The 14,510-nt window shown below is 46.2% G+C and overlaps 1 protein-coding gene across 2 annotated transcripts in view; it reads left to right on the top strand.

Moving 5' to 3' along the window:
• The window catches only part of trmt61b (tRNA methyltransferase 61B), an 88,815-nt gene that overhangs the window by 61,318 nt on the left and 12,987 nt on the right, over window positions 1-14,510 (top strand). The window lies entirely within an intron of this gene.

Raw genomic sequence — 14,510 nt, 5'->3', positions numbered from 1 at the left:
GTAATTTATTTTAAGCGAAACACAGGGAGAGAGAAAAAAAAGGAGTACTCACCAGGATTTCCATTGGCTTTACATCTCCGATATGTCTGCCTGTTGAAACTAACCTAACTAGTCTTCAAAGGACTGCCGGGCTCGAGGCAACTTGAAACGCTAAACCTCGTAACAGCTGTTCCCCAAATGAGTTCAGCTGCGCGAGAAGCGTACCCCCACCCAGGATTTCCTTCCAAAAACTCCAAACAAAATAGAAAGAAATCAACAAAACAACAAACAGCGTTCCAACGGAAGGACCGCGCACAGGCAGCCCAGCTGAAACACTCTAACTAACCGGAGTGCAATCCGATTCTCAGGAAATCCTGAAGAGACAATAAAAATACTCCTTCAAACAAAAACGCTCAAAATCCGGGACAAGACCCCATTTTTATGTTACGGCTGGCTCATAAACCGCAACATAAAAGAGGAGAACAACAAGTGATTCAAACAATAAACCAATTTATTGTCAACACAAAAAAAACATTAAACAACATACGTCTAGGGGAAAAAAAAAACACGCGCGTGTGGTAACTAAATATGCATAAAGTCTGACACAAACAATCATAGGGAAAAAAGATATAAAGGGGGAAAAATGTATATATATTATAAAAAAATAGAGAGAGCGAGACTCAGGCGCCACAGATCTTTTATACCCACACCACATAAGAGGGTTGATTACTAGAGATGAGCCGGATACTCGGCTGAAACGAGTATCCGGTACGGATAAAGCACTTCTGCCGAGTACGAGTATTATACGAGTAATACGAGTCAATATCTGTGCTCGGATTAAATGAAAATCATCATTGGGTAGCTGATTGTGTCAGCGTTCTGTGATAGGCTAGTAGTAACAGCGCCGCCCCTCCCCTACACAAATACAGATGTATTGTGTTGCTGTGAGTCCCACAGCTCCGCTCTGCTCATTCACACACAGAAAAGCTCTCTGTCTCTCTTCCTCAGTCACTCGGGTTCGCGGTTCTTTTCTGTTAAAGTTTAGGGTTTCTTTAGCTTTTTACTTCGGGTTGTAACGTTCAAATACGTACTAACCAGCAGAGTTCTGGTAAACGTGGGTTCGTTCAGACGTGAATGAGACGCGCATCGCGTCTCTGTCTGTCGGAGATTTTTTTTCTTTTTTTAAACCTTCAGCTGGGAGCTGTCTGTCTGTGTCCCGCTCTGCACACTCACACACAGAACAGCTTTCTGTCTCTCTCTCCCTCAGTCACTCGGGTTCACGGTTCTTTTCCATTAATGTTTAGGGTTTCTTCAGCTTTTTACTTCGGGTTGTAACGTTAATACATACTAACCAGCAGAGTTCTGGTAAACGTGGGTTCGTTCAGACGTGAATGCGACGCGCATCGCGTCTCTGCCTGTCTGAGATTTTTTTTCTTTTTTTAAACCTTCAGCTGTCTCTAACCAGTAACCAGACACTGAGTGTCTGGCACGTATTTGCTGTATTTCATACAAAAATAAAGGTATTAAGCTAATATAAATATTACAAATTAATTTAAGCTACACTCTCTCTCTCTTGTCAGTTTTTTCTGCTGTATTTCATAAAAAATAAAGGTAGTAAGTTAAAGTTAGTGTTATAAATATTACAAATTAATTAAGCTACACACACTCTCCTTCTCTCTTCCTCTCTCTGCCAGTCATCTAAGTTTTTTTGTTTTAACCATCAGCTAGCTTTAACCAGTTTTTTTTTACTCTGACAATTTTTGCTGTATTTCATAAAATATAAAGGTAGTAGTGGTATAAATAATATTACAAATTAAGCTACACACACAAACAAACACTCTCTCTCTCCCTCTTATGATCAGTGATACAGAAATATAACAATTTCTGATCAACCCATATATTAATTGCATGCTTAAAATCACATTCCGGTTAAAGCCCCGCCCATTTCAAGACAAACCCCGCCTACTTCCGGGTTAGGCCACACCCACTCCGAGTACAGATACAGATAATTCATATGGTTTACAGATACAGATACAGATACAGATAATGCTGTACTCGCCCATCCCTATTGATTACAAATAGAATGCACCTGTTACCCAACTAACATCTGCACTGTTTAGCAGAGCCAGCAGGGGGAAACAGGGAGGCGTAACAAGAGGATAACAAATATTAGCATATAGTGCTAATCTTCCCTGCCTAAACAGAGGATAACCAATTCTTCCCTACTATAACAGAGGATAACAAATATTAGCATATAGTGCTAATCTTCCCTGCCTAAACAGAGGATAACTCATTCTTCCCTGTAGTAACAGAGGCTTCCCTGTTATAATAGAGGTTCACCAATATTAGCATGTGATGCTAATCTTCCCTGCCTAAACAGAGGACTAATCATTCTTTATAGTAACTTAGAAGAGTCAATAATACAGAGCTAATTAGAATGAATGCAAAACGTAACAATTTATTAACCAGGTAGGTAAAACATAATTCAGAAGCCAATTTACAATCCAATTCATATACGAAACAAACGAAAAACCATTGCATACCTGGTGAGGAGATGAAGATCTGGTTACAGATTCCTCAAAGTAAAATAAAAATACATGATGCTGTGCCAGGACAGCATCATGGGGGTGCATTTCTAGATATAGAAAGTCCTGCCTGAGTCTTCTACACATCTCCTTAAATAACCAGAGAACAAAGCATATAGGAGTTTGGTACTGATTGGTTGTTGTAAAAATCAGGGGTGTAGCCTAATATACATACAGTGGGTGATTGGTCAACATGTCTAAGTTAGGAGTTGTCTCCCAACATTAGGTTAAGTTTACTTATTTATTGTCACAGATTAACATTGAATCCTGTTGTCATATTAATAAACCCAAATGTATCACTTGCATTAAAACACTTCATATAACACCAAACAAACCAGTTTCACATTCTTTGTACATGTAGAATGTATTGCTTTTAGAACATGAGGAGAGGGGGACAAGAAAGTGTGGTCGGGTGTGACTCTATCCCACACCATGGGGTAACTGTCTTGGGGGGTAGATGTGAATTCTTTGAGGAAGGTTTCGGGGTAGATGTGAATTCTTTGAGGAAGGTTTCAGATGATAATTCAACAGGAATTAGGAAGCGGTTTCCTGTGGATTCAGCCATTTGCTGCTGGCTTCAGGAAATACCTTCTGTCAGGGTTTGGCACCACCTTACAGCTCTTACAACATCTATATCCAGGTGCCTCATTTATAAAGCGTGTGTACGCACAGATTTGATCGTAAAGTGTGCGTAGGCAAAAATCCACGGCAAAGTCCATATTTATAAAAACTGTCTTTGACGTGGAAAAGTGCTTAGCGTCACGTCAGGGTCTGAGCAGACGTACGAACTTTTGCTTGTCTGATTGTGGCAGGTTATTGGAAATATAAGCCATTCTTGCTGTTTGAAATTGGGTTTAAACATTGACAAGCGCTCTTTTATATGTCTGACATTAATTACGCATAGTTTAAAGGCGGAGATCTGAAACAGCTCGGCGGCACACAAGTTCATTTGCGATTTATAGATTTGAAAGGGGCACGCGCGTTTTCTGCGCGTATGTTCGGTTTATAAATCACACGTACGCATTTTTGTTAAATGATCGTAAGATCAAATGTAGGATGGTTTTTACGCAGCATTTTATAAATGAGGCCCCAGGACTCTGACAATCCTGACTAAGAAGCCCATGGTCATTGAAAATTGAACAACAATAAAGTAATATAGTAGCCTGGGTGCCAGCCGATCTTAGCCCCGCCCACAACATTTTGAGACACGGGAAGATCGGTCTGGGGATTCACCGTTGAGGAGCTACTATGCTCGACCCAAAGCTGGTCGACCAATCAAATTGTCAGGGCAGGCTTTATACGATGATGGACAGATGATCAGTAACGTAAATCAACCACGTCACCAAAGAGCGCGTGTGTTGAATCTGTTTACAACGAAATGGCTGCCGCTGTAGAAATCAGATGTGTGGATTCTGACATTGAGTCTGTTCTAAAAGATATCGACGGAGCATTGATTTTAAAAGAGGAACAGAGAAACGCGAGCAAGGCATTTGTTGTTGTTTTTGCCGTCCTTCCTATGGGATTTGGCAAAAGTTGTCGCACTTATGAAGGATTAAGTTAAAGAAGCAACTGAAATGGGTATCACGGCGATGCAACTCTGTGTGCACGACGAGACGGATATAATTAGCGGTCGTTGCCAGCTTCTTTTCGGAAGCCTGGAATCGTGGAGGGACATGCTAGGCTCCGATATTTTTCAAGCAAACGTAATGGGTATCGTCGTGGATGAAGTTCAACTAATGTACAAATGGTAAGAGATTGTCTTACTGTATGACTTAATGTGATATAAATGAAATGTTGTAAACATAGTAGGTGTTGATGTACGTTCGCTAACTCAAGACTTGTAGTGTGTGTCATTGTAGCGAAATAACTAGTAGTTCGGTCAAGCGGCAAAGACGTCATTTCAACATACAGTATGTCACACACTCTGTTGCTCTGATTGGTCATAGGTTTTCCAATTGAGTGCAGAGGCATTTTTCGGTTGAGACACGCCTCATAATTATAGCTCAATGGAGCGGTATCAGACTCAAATTCTGACTAGAATTGAGTATGACAACGTCAGGTTAGTAATATAATAAACTAATCATTAAACAATATAATAAACTAATAGTAATGTAATAACCAATACATTAAAAAACCTGTACAAAGCTTCACTATCGGGTGCGCGTGCAGCATGGGGTCAAACTGTTCATACCATTTAGGCTTTCTAGTTTAATCTAACAGAGCTGAAAAATTATTACTTACCTGAAATGAAGTGAGCACTACAAACACAAGCCTCTTTGATCTTTGCATTGTCCCAATCTGCACGTTTAATTGCTTGCAGCCACAGACGTTGTATTTTTTGTTTTTGAGATTCAGCAGGAATCCCTAAAAACTTAACGGCAGACCTGGTGCGATTTTCAAAGCCCACAACGCAAGTAGGCATTTTTGACGTTACCGAAAAATACACAACTCAATCTGCTGTAATGACTTTCTGACACCGACATGCGAAGTGGGAACCACCTGTGACGTGAACTGTGGAAGGGGTCTATAATGTGACTCCTCAGCCAATGTGACTCTGATTTAATGAACAGAGTGAACAGGCACAAATTAATTTATTTGATGTTACAGTATACAGTTGATTTACTCTTCACTAATCCAGTTCACTGAATGATTGCAACACATTTTATTCTTCACATCACCTCCTGAATGTGCACAAGAAAAGCTACAGGTAAAAAAATCAGACAACAGTTGCTTATGCCTGACATTGTAATTCCCAGGAATTTGTACACATAATTTTTTCCATCACTAGAGGGTAGCACACATATGGAAGAAAAATAATGAACCTTTCAGGAACAGGTGGAGAAACACACTGAGTAGGTAAATTTACAAGTTCACTTTTAGGCAACACAGTAGATTGAAGAGGCAAGGACACAAGTTCATTCTCAAAGTCATTATCCACAGGTACAGAAGTTGGAGAGAGCTGAGACGCATGCCAAGTTTTCATGTCTGACAACTGGTATGTGCATGAACCATGTTGACGTACAATTTTTAAAGGCTTTGAGAACCTAGGATGTCCTTTTGGAACATGTACTGGAATTTGTATTCTCACCCAGTCTCCAGGTTTGAACTTAGGAGAACAAGCTCTTCGTCTCAGATCTGTATAGGTTTTCATTTTCTTTTGAGCCAATGACACTTTTTGACTCACAGTAGCATTCTTACAAGTAATTGGAAGAGGAAGAACATTGAGCAGAGTACGCATTTTCCTACTACAAAGTAACTCAGAAGGAGATTGTCCAGTTGTAGAATGTGAAGTAGCACGGTAGGTTTGAAGAAACTCGGTTACTGTTGATTTCCATGGTTTTCCAGACAGAATAGCAGATTGAATAGAACTTTTCAGTACTCGATGAAATCTTTCAATAGCTCCATTTGCAGCTGGATGATACACTGATGTATGTATGTGTTGAATATCCCTAGCTTTTAAAAATGCAGCAAACTCCACTGACTTGAATTGACATCCATTGTCAGACACAATATAGTGCGGATTTCCAAATCTGCTGAAAACTGATGTCAAGAAATCAATCACATTTTTACTTGTAAGTGAAGAAGTGAATGCTACTTCTGGCCGCTTACTATGATAATCAATCAACGTTATAATGTAGCGACAATCCCAGGTAGCAGTTTCAAATGGGCCAACAATGTCAACAGCCACTTTTTCATATGGCATAGATGGAAAAGGTACAGGTTGTAAAGGTGCAACACGGATATGTGTAGTTTTATCAGAAGACAAGCAAATTTCACAACTCTTAATTTGTTCATTAACCAAACAGTCAATTCCAGGCCACCAATAAAGTTCACGGATGCGTTGTTTTGTGCGCACAATTCCTTGATGACCTTCATGGGCCAGATTCACCAAGACACGTCGTAATGAAACAGGAACAACAAGACGCGATCCTCTAAACACATAGTCCTTTTGCACAGTAAGTTCATCACGTACTTGAAAATATGGACGTAAAACAACATCCACAGCAGCTGATGAAGAAGGCCATCCATGAGAAATTTGAGCACGTAATGCAGCCATTTCTGAACATGATGCAGAAGCAGAAGCAAATTCAACTGAAGATACAGCAGACATTTCAGCTGACAAAAAGGCAACAAACTCAGGTTCAGTATCGGCAAGGTCCTCTTCAGAAGCAGGCAAGGGTAACCGAGATAAATAGTCAGCTACTTGATTTTGAGATCCAGGATAATAATTGACCTCATAATTAAAACACAAGAGTCTCTCAGCCCAACGTGCTATCCTCATTCCTGCACGATCCGTGCTTTTAGAGGAGAGGAGCACTGTCAACGCTTGATGATCTGTACGTAGAAGAAATTTTCGACCCCAAAGGTAAGTTCTCCATTTTTCAACAGCCCAGACACATGCTAAAGCTTCCTTTTCAATTGTTGAATATTTTCGTTCAGCAACAGATAACGTTCTTGAAGCAAATGCAACCACACGTTCCGTGTTGTTTTCATGAATTTGAGAAAGTACGGCACCAAGTCCATAATCTAAAGCATCAGTTGAAACAACAATGGGCAAGTTAGGGTCAAACAAAGCTAATGCAGGGCTTTGAAGTAGCAACTTCTTTACATCATTGAGACTCTTCTGAGCATCCTCTGACCAGCTAAACTCAGAACCTTGTCTGATGCAAGCACGCAAAGGTTCTACTACTGTGGCAAAATTTGGAATAAATTTATTGTACCATGACAATAATCCAAGAAGAGAACGGAGCTGATGTGCATCATTAGGAACAGGAGCATGAAGCATTGCATTGAGATGATCTTCATCTGGGTAAATACCCTTTTCAGACACAGTATGACCAAGAAAGCGTAGACTGCTTTTATTAAAGTGACACTTTGAATCATTTAATTGTAGACCTGCATCATGTATGCGTTGGATAACCACTTTGAGCATGTGATCATGTTCCGCTTTTGTGCGGCCCCAAACAATAACGTCATCCAGATAATTCGCTACACTGTAAAAAGTGATTTTTTGACCTTGTAAATAATGGAAACATTATTTAAGTATGTTTTACATGCAAATACTAGTTTGTCTTTTTACTTAAAAATGGCATGTTTAATTCAGTATCTTACTTGCAGTTTCTTTGTCATTTATTGTTCTAAAATACATATGTAAATTTAAATGCAATGTCCTAAGTAATATTTACTTAGTGTTCGCCATCTAATCAAATCACACCAACAAATTATCAACTCAAGTAAAATAAACTCAGTACAGCAAGATAATTTATGCGCATGCGTGACGCGTCTTTGGCTCCGAGTCCGAAGTGGTGGCGCGCACAGAGGAAGCAACGGAGACTTCACGACGGCTAATTAGAATTTTTACCACGGTAAGTTATCAATATGCTTATTAATTAATTGAGGTATGTTTGCAGTAAAGTGCAGAGTTATTAAGCTATCTGCAGTCCAAGTGGTTTGTGCCTACAGTTTCCTTTTATGGAGTTACAGATGCTAACAGTGTTCATGTTTAGATTTTTGGATAACGTTTAAACGTAATCTTAGTTTTGTTAAACACATGGAGTTTGGGATTTGCACCACCATCCGTTATTAGCAAACGCGATCTTTGTAGAAAACAATTGTTTTAAGTTTTATATATATAATGTTAATCTTGTCAGACGATTATTGCAAAAATGAGTTTTAACATCCGTGCAAACTTTGCTCGAGGCTTTGCCCTGTCGTGTTCGAGCTTTCTGTCTCAGAAAAGTTAGAGCTGCCGAAATGTAATAATCACCCTTTTTTTCGCGTATTTGTCACCACTAGGGGCTGGCTATGTTTGACTAAAGCCACGCCCCTTTTCAACTCCCACCTCGAGGAGGTCCCCAAAGCCAACCCAATGACCAGACAAACACGGAAACAGGTGAGTAAAATTTAAAACAAGCTTTATTGAATTTAAATATTTAAAAGAACTGGGGAATTGGGGAAAGGGGGATTTAAAACTAATAGGCTTCTTCTCCTCCCTCCAGGGAGACTGCAGCCACGGGCAGACAGGGGCAAAGGCAACAGGGGTGTCAATCACCATAAGCCGGGGGAAAGAGGGAATCGTCAGGCTCCGGCCTGGACCCTGTTAACCGTGGCGCCCTCCTTCTTCTTTCCCGGAGGCAGAACAATTTCGGTGTGACTGGTAGGAGATTTTCCACTGTCCGTGAACCTTTCCTCGGTCCGGCAGGGGGTCCTCGCCCCACGTGCCTTCACGTCCCCCGCAGGTGTCCACTGCGACACAGAAACACGGGTAGTGTGGATTTGGTATGCTTCTCACCGGTTCTGCCGCTTACAGCTCTCGGGGTAGGTAGCGCGTTACACCGTCTGTCCTCCGATTGTTCACTCTCGTCCTCCTTTCTCTCCTCAGGCGGCCACTAGGACACAAAGGTACTGCTACTTGGACCTCGAGTATGTCTCACCGGTTCTGCTGCGTACAGCTTTCTGGGTAGGTATCACATTCACAGTCTGTTCTTCAGTGGTTCACTCTCGTTCTTCTCTCTCTCCACAGGTGGCCGCTAGGACACAAGGACACTGTTACTGGAACTTCGAGTATTTCTCACCGGCTCTGCTGCATACAGCTTTCTGGGTAGGTATCACGTTCACAGTCTGTTCTTCACTTATTCACTCTCGTTCTTCTCTCTCTCCACAGGTGGCCGCTAGGACACAAAGACACTGTTACTGAGACTTCAAGTATTTCTCACCGGCTCTGCTGCCTACAGCTTTCTGGGTAGGTATCACGTTCACAGTCTGTTCTTCAATTATTCACTCTCGTTCTTCTCTCTCTCCACAGGCAGCCGCTAGGACACAAAGACACTGTTACTGAGACTTCGAGTATTTCTCACCGACTCTGCTGCATACAGCTTTCTGGGTAGGTATCACGTTCACAGTCTGTTCTTCAATTATCCGCTCTCGTTCTTCTCTCTCTCCACAGGTGGCCACTAGGACACAAAGGCACTGTTACTGAGACTTCAAGTATTTCTCACCGGCTCTGCTGCATACAGCTTTCTAGGTAGGTATCACGTTCACAGTCTGTTCTTCACTTATTCATTCTCGTTCTTCTCTCTCTCCACAGGTGGCCGCTAGGACACAAAGACACTGTTACTGAGACTTCGAGTATTTCTCACCGACTCTGCTGCATACAGCTTTCTGGGTAGGTATGGCTTTTTCTTCTCCGTAGGTCAGCAGAGGGGCGAAGGTCACACACCACCTCACCGGGTCGAGCGCTGCCCTATCTCCACTGCCCGTAGGCCGATCGAATCCTGGACAGGGGCGCCCCTTTGTAGGGACCGCGGGGGCGGCGGACTCTTTCGCCTCTGACTCTGCGACAAAAGACAGACACAGGTAAGTGTACACCACGAATACTTCCAATACTTCACTCACAGCCCTGGACAGCTCCTAGTCCGCGTCCCTTCGTCCTCCGAAACAGCACACAGCGTATGGTAGCAGGAATTTCTGAGGTCGTTAGCCCCTCCGTCCTCTGCCCAGTAGAGAAGATGGATGTACGGGGCTTCGTCTACAAGACACACAGCAACCCACAGCAAATACACAGCACCACTCCAATGTGAAAGCTTATTATTTGTAAAGTCTCACTCACCACGCTATAAGTGCAACACCACAAGGAAAAGCGCCCGGTGTCCTCCACTGCGCTTGGGCTAAATAGGGGCGATGGCAAACACGACCGAAATAAAGTCTCGTTGCTGTGCTGTTTTGGATCTATACTTCCAGCGGCTCGCCCACCACGCTATTATAGGGGCAGGGCCGCCCGTTTCCTCCTCGAGGACTCCAACGATCACACAGGTTAATCTCTGCAGTTTACTCCACACCAAACAAGTATACTCACAGCGGATAGCCTTTGTTTACGTTGTACAACAAGGTCAGTTTCCTTCCTGCTTTACTCCTTCAAAAGTACTGGTTAAACCAAAGTTCCTTTCTACTCATCGGATTTTCCGTTTACTCCAGCAGGTCCACCGTCAACTACAGTGAGAGAGGGAGAGAGAGAAATACAGACAGCCACCACGTCTGACAATGAGCACAGCTCCGTTCCTCAGCACACACTAACAACGACCACAACTGTCATCTAACTGCGCTTTTTATACTCCTCTTTGTACTCCAGTTATCCAATTACTCGGCGATCTCTTCAACTAGGCACAGCTGTGCCCAATCGGCTGATTACAGCCTTCGCGGAGCCGCCGGATGTCCGGTGTTTCTGTTTTTCCGGTCGGGGCGGAAACATCCGGGCGGAACCAAACTTCTTCAACTTTTGGTTCCGCCCTGAAAAATCGTCACCCCGTGACATCCTCCCCCGCCAATGCATTCTAGTCCCTGGAATGCCTTCGAGTAGTCCACTCACCATAGCGGGAAGGGGGCCGGCCGCGATTCTCTCGTTGGGAGCGCCTCACAGGGGAGTCAGGTTCGGCGGGCTCGGGCACAACCTCAGGTTGTCCTTGGGCGGCCGGGGGTTCGGCTGGCTCTGGTGCTGGTCCTGGCTGCCTCTGGGCGGCCGGGGGTTCAACTGGCTCAGGTGCTAGCTCTGGCTCTCCTGGGGCGGCCGGGGGTGGTGCCACCACGGGTAAGCCTGGTACCACAGCCCATCCTTCCATCCAGGGGGCCGTTGGTGCCGGTTCCGCAACTACCTCCTCCGTGACCTCGGGATAATTTGGACAAGGGCGAATCATGTTTCGGTGTACCACACGTTCAGGGCCGGCCTTTCCTTCCGGCCGGATGGTATACACCGGCTGTCCCGGTCTCTGCTGCCTGCAGATTACGTACGGGGTGGCCTCCCAACGGTCACTCAACTTTCCTTTACCTTGCCGCCGGTTGTCTCGTACCAAGACTCTCTCTCCTGGTAACAAGGGGGCGTCCCGGGCCGTCCGGTCGTACAACCGCTTGTTCTTTTCTCCTGTGGCCCGTATCTTCTGGGATACCTGCTCGTAGGCAAAGTGCAGCCGTTGGTGGTGGCGCCCCACCCATTCCGTCACGCTTCCTTCCTCCTGGCCAGCGGCCGCTCCCAAGACCAGGTCCGTCGGCATCCGCACATGCCTACCGAACATCAGATAAGTGGGGGCATACCCCGTCGTACTATGAATGCTGTTATTATAAGCTTGTAAGAGGTTCGGTAGAGCACTCACCCAATCACTCTGCTTCCGTTGATCCAGGGTCCCTAAGAGCCCCAACAGGGTTTGATTAAACCTCTCGCAACAGCCGTTTCCTTGAGGGTGATATGATGTCGTATGGGTCTTCGTGCACCCATACAGCTGGCATAATTCCCGGATCACCTTTGATTCGAAATTTGCCCCTTGATCTGAATGCAAGAACTCTGGACATCCGAACGTTTGGAAGACGTGCCGCCATAGAGCCGTTGCGGTGGTACTTGCCGTCTGATCGAGGGTGGGGACTGCCCATGCGTACTTCGTAAACAGGTCGGTGATTACTAAGATGTTTGGATAGCGGTCCTGTGGCCGGCCCAGTGTTAGGAAATCCATCGCCATGATGTGGAGGGGAGCTTTGGCACATATGGGTATCATCGGCGCTCGGGCCTCTCGTCGAGACTTGAACAACATACACCTGGGGCAAGCTTGGACCAAGCTACGTACTGATGCTTCCAGCCCCGGCCAATAGAAGAACCTGCGCAGCAGCGATACTGTCCGTTCTTGACCCTGGTGCCCCAGCTGGTCATGGTAGGCGGACACCAGGGCTGCTGCTTGGTCGGCGGGCACCACGATCTGGCGCACCTCCTCGTCCAGCTTCGGATCACTAACTTTTCGGCAAAGCACCCCTTCCTGTAGCTCCAGCTTGTCCCACTGTCCCAGCAGTCTTCTTCCCGTCTCTGTCTGGGTCAGCCTCTCGGACGACGTTGGCCGCCGGCCTTGTTCCACCCACATCTTCACCTGGCGTAAATCCTGATCCTGGGCCTGCCGTTCTTTCCACCGGCAGGGGTCCCAACCCCAGCTCCCGGGTACCGCCTCCTGCTGGCCTCCTGGTGCTTCCACAACCCCTATCAGATAGCCTTCCCTCTGGCTTTCCTCTTCTTGGCCATCACAGCAACCGGGGCCGTCCACCTCTGGCAATCGGGACAAGACATCCGCGTTCGTGTGTTCCCGCCCAGGCCGATACTGCAGTTGGTAATCGAAATTGGCAAGTTGTGCCACCCAGCGCTGCTCCACAGCCCCCAACTTCGCTGTCTGTAAATGTACCAGAGGATTATTGTCTGTAATCACCGTTACCTTAGCACCCCAGAGGTAGTCCTTAAACTTCTCACTCAGGGCCCACTTTAGGGCCAGCAGTTCCAGTTTGAATGAGCTATAGTTTGCATCGTTCCTCTCCGCTGGGTGGAGGCTTCGGCTTGCGTAGGCGATCACCCGTTCCGTACCCGCTTGTCGTTGGGCCAAGACTGCTCCCAGCCCCAGGTTGCTAGCGTCTGTATACAAGAGAAATGGCTGGGTAAAGTCTGCATAGGCCAAGATAGGAGCCTGTAACAATTCCTGTTTCAATCTCTGAAATGCCCCCTCACAGAACTCATCCCAATCAATAGGGGGTGACCCCCGTCCCCGGTTTCTCCCTGTGCCGACCAGTAGCTGGTTAAGGGGCTTGGCAATCTTGGAAAAGTCTTTTATGAACCGTCTGTAGTACCCCACAAACCCTAGAAATGACCGCACTTGCCTCACAGTCTTGGGTGCACTCCAGTCTCTTACCGCGGAGACCTTCCCAGGGTCTACGGCTACCCCAGCAGCGCTGACCACGTGGCCCAGGAACTGGACTTCCCGCCTCAACAGATGGCATTTGTCGGGTTGCAACTTCAGCCCATATTTCTCCATCGCCTGGAAAACCTCTTCGAGGTGTCGGAGGTGGGAATCGAAATCTGGGGAATACACAATTACATCATCCAAATATACCACAACTGACTCCATTAAATGACCTCCAAGACAGCGCTGCATGAGGCGTTGGAACGTGGCCGGAGCGTTACAGAGCCCGAAAGGCATCCGTTCCCACTCGAATAGTCCGAACGGGGTCGTAAAGGCGGTCTTCTCTCTATCGGCCTCGGCCACTGGCACCTGCCAATATCCACTGGCCAGATCCAAAGTGGAGTACCAAGCAGACCGTGTGAGACCGGCAAGGGAGTCTTCAATCCGGGGTAAGGGAAACGCGTCTTTCTTGGTCACCAGGTTAAGCTTCCGATAGTCCACACAAAACCTCCAAGCTCCTGACTTTTTCTGCACAAGTACGATAGGGGCTGCCCAGGGGCTACTGCTTTCCCGGACGACGCCTCGCTCCAGCATACCCTGCAGTAGTGAGCGTACCTCTGTATACAAGGTGGGTGGGATCGGCCGGTACCTCTCTCTACTGGGTCCTGCATCTCCAGTCGGTATATGGTGTTCCACCACCTTAGTACACCCATAATCCTCCTCGTGTCTTGCGAATACATGTTGCCATTTCCGAAGGAGGGCTTGGAGTCTTTGTGTCTGCGCCTGTTCCAACTCTTCCCCTTGCAGGGACTCACCTGCCAAGTGCCTCGGCACGTCCCTCCCCCCGTTGTTCGAAGGGGCTTCCATCTGGGTCAGGGCCACCTCGATGACAGTGGGGCACACCTGACGGAACCTAACGTCTTTCTCCTCCCTCACCTGATGGGGCGCAACCCCCGTTAATCGGGCCAGCCGCTGGTGTCGGTGTAAGTATACTGGGTAGGGGTGGTCGTTTCGGACCTTCACAGGGACCCTCCCCCGGCGGACCGCCGCTAGGCCTCGTGCTACTTCCACTTGGGGGCAATCGGCGTGAGGTTCAACCAATACCCATTCTTCGGGGCCAACTCCTCGGGGGGCTACTCTCACCCACACCATGGCCTCACTCCTAGGGGGAATCGACAGAGCAAATCGACACATCACTCTTCCTACCTCTTCCCGACCTCTGCGGACCTGGGTCATCTGGACCCGACGA

The sequence above is a fragment of the Misgurnus anguillicaudatus genome, chromosome 7 (genome assembly GCF_027580225.2).
Source record: "Misgurnus anguillicaudatus chromosome 7, ASM2758022v2, whole genome shotgun sequence".
Classification (NCBI taxonomy): Eukaryota; Metazoa; Chordata; class Actinopteri; order Cypriniformes; family Cobitidae; genus Misgurnus; species Misgurnus anguillicaudatus.
Note: the sequence above shows the minus strand (reverse complement) of the source record. Positions and strands in the feature narration are given on the sequence as shown.